Here is a 10,000-nt window from a genome sequence, read left to right on the forward strand (position 1 = left end):
TTCCATCTCCTTGCTTGCCTTTGCGTATTAGTGATGGTGGGAGATTTTCGTCTGATCGCTCACAGCAAACCAACCTCGTATGGATGGCCCTGACTAGTACAACTTTGCTGGTCATGGCAATACACAAACCCTTTCACCACTTTGATGTATCCCCACTCATATTTATATTAAAGATTTTAAATATAAGTTGGAATTATTGTATTAAAAGGTATTATCAATTGAGGTCCAGTTTGTAATACAGCTCTTCAAGATGTTTTTTTTTAATGTATTCTATTAAGCAATTGTTCATTCAAAATTAATATATATTTTCTCTTATTCAATTACAATGATACACATGCATGGATCGGACCTTTTAAGCTTTTATCTTTAGTGTGTGTGTTTTTTTCTTTGAGAAAACAAATGTTAGAGAACCTTTATAAACCTTTCATGTTTTTCCTTTTCGGAAGTGTTTATTTTTTTCCTTCGTTTTGTAAGATTTTATTGTAAAACTCCTTTTCTGATCGGTTTACCGATACAGTTTCCATTAGGGCTCCAAAACTTCATCACGCCATTTCTTCCTTTCATTTTCCAGTGACGAAAAGAAAGCCATGAAATATATATTTCGGTTTTAGGGAAATGAAGTGAAAAGGTGCCGGGAGGCTTTTCTGATTTAGTGATCACATCCGTCTTTGCATTATCTATTAGATCCCCAAAACTAGCTTCATGGAAACCACTTAGAGGATGGCGTCTCGCCCAGAGATAGAGGTCAACTTCACAAAGTTTTTGCTTGAACGCACAGCCTCTCATTTCATCATTCTCAAAATATTTATTTGCCATTTAGGATTCTTAATCTTGAAAAAGATCGTTAATTTATTGAATTTGGGAAGTCTGACGCTGAAGGGAAATTGATATAAATTGATCCCTACAATATCCTTTTGTAAGTTCGCATCATGTTAATAATAGGGTCATTTTTGGCTGTCATTTTCAAGTTGTAACCTATGGCAAAGTTACCATCTTCTGTGCAACACTAATTGCATCTTTCTTAGATCTTCATTCCATGTGAATAATGGCCACATTACTTGAATTGTGGTCAGTAGGTTTTCTCTCGATATTTATCGGTGAAATCTGCTATCTCAAGACTGGCTGTCTGGAAGGGAACTGCTGAAGGGGATGGCTCTCTCTCTCTCTCTCTCTCTCTCTCTCTCTCTCTCTCTCTCTCTCTCTCTCTCTCTCTCTCTCTCTCTCTCTCTCTCTCTATGTTTATTAAATTTCTATTACTGTGATATTTAGCATATTTTTCCATATCGGTTTTACATCTAGTGAAAATGAAGAGCAGCCAGTTTAAGTTATTCAAAAAGGATTCAAGGAAAGCCAACATTTAGATGTATCATATTTTCGCTGAACTTTAAAAAACGAATTTTGATAAAATAATGTATATATATATATATATATATATATATATATATATATATATATATATATATATATATATGTATATATAATAGTATATATATATTATATATATATATAGTATATAGTTATTGGGAAGCTTATTCTTAACGTTTCAATATCACTGTAATAAGCAGAATAACTATTTGTGTGTCCAGTATTCTTAGAAAAATGTGAATAAACATAACAGAATAGATGCACAAAAACAAACAACTTAGGTCATAACAATGTATCAATAGCATTAAGCAATTATTATAAAATACCCTGATCGAGACATATCAAGAAGTATACACCAAAATCGTAAGAATATTTGAAGAGATCCTTCCATGTCAGATAGCAGTAATGTGATCTTTTCCACTTCACTCAGCCGGGCGATTAAAATCACTCTCTAGAGATAAAGAGATTCTTCAAGTTTTTTTTTTTTCAAAGATAATAGGATAAACAGAGCTGTTAAATTCTCACGAGGAAACTTTCACAAAGGTTTCAATATTGCTCTCATTTGTATGGAAATTGGGAAAAATTGTCATCTCCTTTAAAAGGAATTTGTGAGCTTAATATGTGGTTATAATGACAAAGGATTCTTCATAACTTCAGGAAAAAATAATATTTAGAAGTATATTTACATATCAGTACATATGTGTGTATTTGTATGTAATTATACGTACGTGTACGCATACTTACACACATGTATATATATAATATATATATATATATATATATATATATATATATATATATATATATATATATATATACACACACACATATATACATATATATATATATATATATATATATATATATATATATATATATATATTTATGGAAAAAGCGACAGGAGGGTGGAGACCTGTAATAGACCTGTCAGCCCTCAACAGGTTTCTCAGGAAAGTGACCTTCAAAATGGACACTCCAAGAACGGTCATGGCGTCCTTGAGAGAGGGCGACTTTATGATTTCTATAGACCTCAAGGACGCCTACTTCCAAGTGCCCATTCATCCGTCGAGCAGGAAGTTTCTCCGGGTCAAGTGGGGTACCCAGGTGTTACAATTCAAGGCCCTATGCTTCGGTCTTTCAACAGCCCCCCAGGTATTCACGAGGGTCTTTACGACGGTCTCCATATGGGCCCACGAACGGGGCATTCGACTCATCAGGTACCTGGACGACTGGTTACTCCTTTCATCCTCAAAGGAAGACTTGAAACAACAGGGCGAAGATCTTCTTCAATTGTGCAAGACCCTGGGCATCGTGGTCAACTTGGAGAAATCACAGCTAACCCCATCCAACAGTAGGACGTACCTTGGAATGGTCCTGGATTCGTTACAGGTCAAGGCATTCCCAACCACGGAAAGGCTGGACAACCTGGATCGAGTGCTCCGGCCCTTCCTTCTGGGTCGCCCCAGAAGAGCGCAGGATTGGCAAAGGTTGGTAGGGCACCTGGTGTCCCTAGAGAAGCTGGTACCTCACGGGAGACAGAACTTAAGGGTGGTTCAATGGAACCTGAAAGAACATTGGAACCAGAAAAGTTCCCCGGACATTGTGGTTCCTCTCCTTCAGGAGTCCAGGAAGGCCTTGGAATGGTGGCAGGATCGGTCGAACACCCTAAGGGGGATGCCACTGTCCTCCCAACCTCCGGAGGTTCTTCTCTTCACGGACGCATCGAAGGACGGGTGGGGAGCCCATCTCCGGGAAAAGACAGCAAAGGGGGCGTGGTCAGAGGGGGAGAAATCCTTACACATAAATATCCTGGAAATGAGAGCGGTCCAAGAAGCCTGCAACCACTTCGAGGAGGACATGAGAGGGCATTCGGTGGCCCTAATGTCAGACAATGCAACGGTGGTGGCTTACGTGAAGAAGGAGGGGGGACTGAGATCAAAAGAGTTGTGCGAACTAGCCCTTCAAATCCTAAAATGGGCGGAACAGAAGGACGTCATCCTGACGGCAAGGTTCATTCCAGGGAAGAACAACGTCCTAGCAGACGGCCTCAGCAGAGTGGGGCAAGTGGTAGCAACAGAATGGTCCCTACACCCACAAGTGGCAAGCTACATTATACAGATGTGGGGATCTCCGGTAATGGATCTGTTTGCAACAAGGTTGAACGCGCAACTCCCCGTATTTTGTTCTCCCGTCCCAGATCCGAAGGCGGCAATGGAAGACGCCTTTCAGCACAAGTGGGACGGACTGGACGTGTACGCCTTCCCCCCCTTCTCCCTGATAAGGCAGGTCCTCAACAGAGTAAGGGCAGCAACCAACCTAAGGATGACTTTGGTAGCGCCTTGGTGGCCGGAGAGAGAATGGTTCGCGGACCTAAGGAACCTCACCGTCCTACCTCCTTGGCCTCTACCCGACAGGTCAGACCTATTAAAACAGCCACACTTTCAGCGGTTTCACAGAAACCCGCAAGCCCTTCGTCTTCACGCCTGGAGATTATCCAGCGGCTCCTGAAGAAGCAAGGGTACTCCGGCAAGACAGCCAGGAGGATGTCGCTATACCTGAGGAAATCATCCACAGCCGTCTACCAGTCTAAGTGGGCGGTATTCGTGAAGTGGTGCAGGGAGGAGAAGATAGAGCCCTTGGAAGCGTCAGTGCCCGTGATAGCCGACTTCATGGTTTATCTCAGGGACAAGTTAGACATGTCAGTTCCAGCGATCAAGGGAGTTCGGGCGGCCCTGGGTCAAGTCTTTCTTCTCAAGGGCATAGATCTCGGCTCCTCCAGGCATATCTCCATGCTTATCAGAGCGTTCGAACAATCATGCCCCCCTTCCGCCCCTAGAATCCCGAGTTGGGACTTAGCGCGAGTCCTAGATATGTTACGGAAACCACCATTCGAGCCCTTAAAGGACATTGATGACAAGAATCTCACGCTCAAGGCGGTCTTCTTGCTAGCATTAGCCTCGGCTAAGAGGGTGGGCGAGCTACACGGACTGTCATTCGAGGTGGAACACACTAGGGGATGGAAGGAAGTAACCTTTAAGTTTGTCACATCCTTCGTCGCCAAGACTCAGAACCCCTCGGTGTGGGATCCGAGGTTTGAGAGTTTTTCGATTCCGGCAATCCCGAATAAAGGAAACCCGGAGGACCTAAAATTATGCCCGGTCAGGACTATTAGGAAATACCTTAAGAGAACGGCAAACCTCCGCCCGTCTATCAAGAATCTCTTCGTCTCATGGGGAAAAATAAAGAAAAACATATCCAAAAATACGGTTTCGTTCTGGCTCAGGAAAGTGATCACGCAAGCCTACTTAAAACAAGGTCTTCCTACACCGGGGAAACCCAGAGCTCACGATGTTCGGGGCATTAGCACCTCTCTAACGTTCGAAAAGAACATGTCAGTAGCGCAGGTTCTTCGAGCGGGAACTTGGTCCAACCAGTCGACCTTCACCGCACATTATCTCAAGGACTGTACGAGAAAGTCTCTAGACGGGTTTTCTATCGGGCCGGTCATCTCAGCCCTGCATTCGGTTTGACGGCTCAAGCCCCAGGCTCAATCGCGAAACATAAAGTATCTAGACACAAGGAGCCGAGTTCTATTTTCCCCCCTTTTCTAACTTTCTCGTACCGTCAGTCGTCATCAAGAAATATCGCTCATTACACAAGACGAAAATTCGCCATATCAAGCACAACGAAGATATTGCAGAAGGGTAAGTGTTATATCACACTTAATGAGTCTTTTACGTAGTTTTCCCTACTGTCCATCGGGCTAAAGGGCACTCCCCCCTCCTAAGGTGTAAGTCTCCTATAAAGTGTTTCGAGGTAAGTCTCTGTGTCGGAACAAATCACAAATTTTAAGTAATTTGTATTTTTCCTAACAATACTTACCGAAGAAACACTTTCGGTTTAGGGCCCCCCCAACCGTCCCCGCAGTGCCCCACTGACCTCGTGGTATTGTTCATTACATAAAACTTACTGGAGAGAGCTTCTCAAAGACGGGCGACCTGCCCGGGCAATGCCCCCAGGTCATGTTATTTCCCGTTATTCAGGACAGTATAGAACATGGAAGTAGGGGGAAACTACGTAAAAATCTGGTCGTCGGAGAGGAGTTACCAGTAATCTCCTATAAAGTGTTTCTTCGGTAAGTATTGTTATGAAAAATACAAATTACTTAAAATTTGTGATATATATACATATATATATATATATATATATATATATATATATATATATATATATATATATATATATATACACACTTTTGAATGGACATATAAAAGCTCCATTGAAAAACCAACAGGTATATTTTCCGGGTATATCATATATACCTCTGATAGAGCAATAATACTTATATAATTTTATATTCATTCATGCAATGCAACCGGACAATTTCTTGTTTCTTTTTGCAAATCGTAAACTAAACTGATTTCCAAAATCGACGAGAATTGATTAATTATCTCGTGTGTTATGACATTAGGCGAAGGTGGGCTCGCTTTGAGGATTTCGTATCTGTGTGATGACGCCAGAAGAGCGTTTTAATTAGAATTCTGGATAAAGCTAATAATGTCGGCATTTTAAGATCAGAGCACAACAATAGCCTAATGAGTTACTCGGATTTTTGTCGAAGGATTAGAAATGATAGACATGTATACTGTAACAGTTATCAAAATCCCAAAAATCGTAAAATCCATATATTTGGATGTGTTTATTATAAATACATAAAAGTTTATTAGGAAAGATTATATGTTTCAGAAAGTTTTAGATTAATGGTTTATGGTTCTTCTCCACTGTTATCCCTACACGGTTGTCTGATGCGTCCTCGCCAATACTTTCCCTCAGAGGCATCCTCTTCCAAAAACCTCTTCTCTCCTTATCATCCTTCACCTTATCTCGCCATCTAATTCTCTGCCTCCCTTTCCATCACCACTAACCCCTGCTAATAGATCCCCTCTATAATGTTCATAGTATGTCATTCATTCCCTGAATCGCTTTACGGTATTACATAAATTTTTCATTTTTCATTTTCATTTCTGTTTGAAATTAAATTAAACTTTCTCTCTCTCTCTCTCTCTCTCTCTCTCTCTCTCTCTCTCTCTCTCTCTCTCTCTCTCTCTCTCTCTCTCTCTCTCTCGTTATGGCAGTATATTGCCTTTCTTGATTTATAAAAACGGGACTTCTAGGAACTGAGGTTCTATGAAGAGGCTCAGAAGTGTCTTGTGATTATTGTAGTCGTCCCGAATTCCATTTAAATCTCTGGGTTACAACATTTTCATACCTTGATGTCTCTGCAGTATTGATATTCAAAGGTTAATGGTGTATGGTTTCAGTTCCAGTTTCATCAGAAAAACTGATCACCAGAACGTCAGCTGGGTTACCACAATCCCCCACTGTGGTTACCAATCACGGCAGTGGCCTCCCCAGTAAACAGCTTAAACTCGCGATACCCGGCAATGATCAATTTTGAGATTGAAGATGCATAGGTTAAGTAATGATAATAAGAGTAGAAATCTGCCTATAAATTCTGGCGAAGGCTTTTATAAATCATCAAGGAATTAACCATCCTCACTTTTCGCTATCTTTTAGGATATTATTCTTTCCAAAACTTGAAATGTACACGACTACATCGTAGATTGCTTGGGGAGTTACTCTGAAGGGGTGGGGAGGGGTCTTTAACTCGTAGTCCTACGAATAGAATTTTATTTTCATCTTTTTTTTATACTTTGTAAGGTATTCTGGTTGCTGGGGCATTTTTCTCTACGCATCTGTTCCTGTGTCCGCTAAGAAAACACTTTCCCTGACATAACCCTATCCTTTGATCTGTCAGAGAAGGTCTCTCCAGAATCTTGGAATTATACCCATTTTGCATCACAGGTTTTATAATTTTTCCACAGAAGAAGGCATCTCTAGATTCGCGGAATAATGTCCTTTTTGCATCACGGAAGTTTTTTTTTCTTTTGCTAATACTGTTATCTTCTTTAAATCTCATCAATCATCAATCGAGGATGTCTCTTCATCAGAGCCTGCAAGAGGCCAAGTGGAAATGGAAGCTTTGATGTGGGTGGCAGTGATGCTAATTTTAGTGCTCTCAGTTCCTTTGAGAGAGAGAGAGAGAGAGAGAGAGAGAGAGAGAGAGAGAGAGAGAGAGAGAGAGAGAGAGAGCTTGTGTTAATATTTCAGTGGCATCGCCTCAGGAAATAGTTACTGTATTTGGTTTTTAAGATATTTATTTTGGTAGTAATTAACTTTGTTCTTTCTAATTTCTGTAATTTATGTGATTTAGAATACAGGCTAGTTTAGATATTATTATTATTATTATCACCATTACTTAGTACAACCCTAGCTAGAAAAGCAGGATGATACAAGGTGTCGATTCGCTCTCTCTCTCTCTCTCTCTCTCTCTCTCTCTCTCTCTCTCTCTCTCTCTCTCTCTCTCTCTCTCTCTCTCTCTCCTCAGTAAGATCAGAACTTCGTGGAATTCATCTTGTTTGAGAAAGCTCAGAAGTGTCTTGGGATTTTTCTCAGACGTTCAGAATTCTATTTACATCTCTCGGTTCTAGCTGTGTGTATTTTTTTTTTCCTTGATGTCTCTTCAATTTTAATATTCGCTGGAGATACTGGAACGTTAGATTTTTATGTCTTACAAAGCTTGCGAAAGACATCGTTCATGTGTATAGGCAATTTTAGTAATCCTGAATAACATTTGGGTAAAATAATTGAAGATCGCATATGCTAAGGTTGCAGGTTGGCTAGTAATAATGAAAATAACGATGATAATAAGAAGAATGTGGATGATAATGATAATGTACTTGAAGGAAGGGAACTCAAGCTATTATTCATTGTCAGGCGTGGATAATGTAAGAATTAACTGTAGGACTTCACAACTTGAGATTATATTGAAGACATTTTATAAGGAAATATTTGGCTGGGAAGACATGTCTTCACGATGTGTGTTCTGAGAAAAAAGTATTTGTGACAAGAGGCCAAGTTTCACCACAATTGGCTCGCTTCAGGATTTATTGGGTGGAAACTTGTAATGAAAGTCGTCGTTATCCTCGAATCTCAAAAATCATCTTAAAAGATCAGAAAAAATTAAGAGATGATGTTATGCTAGAAACACATTTTGATTATATTGGTTATGGATGAAGTAGCTAAATGTGTCTCAATTAGGTTATCAGATATATATATATATATATATATATATATATATATATATATATATATATATATATATATATATATGTGTGTGTGTGTTAAAACTCTTCTGTACCCCAATGGAATAGAAACCATACTCTTATAAATTAGGGGAAAATTTTGCATTTATGACACTCAAGGCATCTTCGTACAAGGAAGCGGTTATTTTTATCATGTGGAATTTGACTTTAATAGGTACATCGCATTCTTTGCAACGGTAGAAAATATTTTTATATATCCAAGTGCAGACGCTCGTGAAGATTTGCCTGCGTAGTTGTTCATCTGCAAAAACTAGAAGTGGTATTCTATTTAAGAACTGAAAACGTCTTTAGAGAAGATGTTATCACATTCCTTCTATGTTTCTCTCGCTAAATAATAGCAGCATTCCGCTTGCAAAATTCTTTCATCTCCTTTTCTATGTATCAAGGTTCTAGAATTCTTACTACATGTATATTCTTTATATATTTGTTTACATAAAGACACGTACAGTGAGTCTCAGAGAGAATTTATTTAGAATTTTCCCAATGGAGTCAAAGAAGAGCGTTGTTATTCTATTCTTCTTTGCCATCTTCTTTTTAAAGCCCGCTCATGAATGGCAGAGGCAGGGAATAGTCGCAATTCCGTACGGACTGGCCATATATACATGTGATCAGCGCCCAACTCTCCACCCAAGCAAGGACCAGGGAGAGCTAGGCAGTGGCTTCTGATGACTCAGCATGTAAAAAATTATTCCCCCAAAACCTCCCATCATTAGCTCACAAGAATGGTAAGGTTGCAGACACTACAAGAAACTATTGATCTCAAGCGGGACTCGAATCCCAGTCCGGCAATCCGTAGGCAGGTAAGTTTCCAATAGGCAACCACAACACTTATTGTTGTTATTGTAACAGCAAATTCGTATAGAAAGGGAAACTCATGAAAAATGCGAGCAGACAGAGAAATGATATTGGTTACTCTCTCTGTGAGTCAATCTTTTGCAATATTATTCGGTGAAAGCGTTGGAAATAGTTGCAGTAAGTGCAAGAGGATGCTGACTTCCTCCAGCAAGGCAGCATTAGTATGCAAAGGGGTTACTTCAGATATTTTTTCCTGACTGTTGGTTTCATTTGAAAAGATTTTAGTCTTGAAGGAATTTCTAATTTCGGTTGTGGTATTTGATTTATTCTTTCTTTATAAAGTTTTGTACATGCCACTTTTAAATGTTGAGCTCGATTGGAATAGTTTTATTAAAACTACATAAGGCAATTCATAATTTATGACTTTTTATTTAGAATTATGATGTGACTTAGTTTAATGCGTTAATGCTGCTTTGAAGTTGACTAATGAAGTCTTCCATACAAACATCAATTGACCAAAGATAATTTAGGAAATCAGTTGGTATTTTCTTGGCGTGGGTCATTCCTTTAATCCACATGCCTTTTTTTTTTAAGAAATACTCTGTCTTTACTAT

The sequence above is a fragment of the Palaemon carinicauda genome, chromosome 3 (assembly GCF_036898095.1).
Source record: "Palaemon carinicauda isolate YSFRI2023 chromosome 3, ASM3689809v2, whole genome shotgun sequence".
In the NCBI taxonomy this organism is placed as follows: domain Eukaryota; kingdom Metazoa; phylum Arthropoda; class Malacostraca; order Decapoda; family Palaemonidae; genus Palaemon; species Palaemon carinicauda.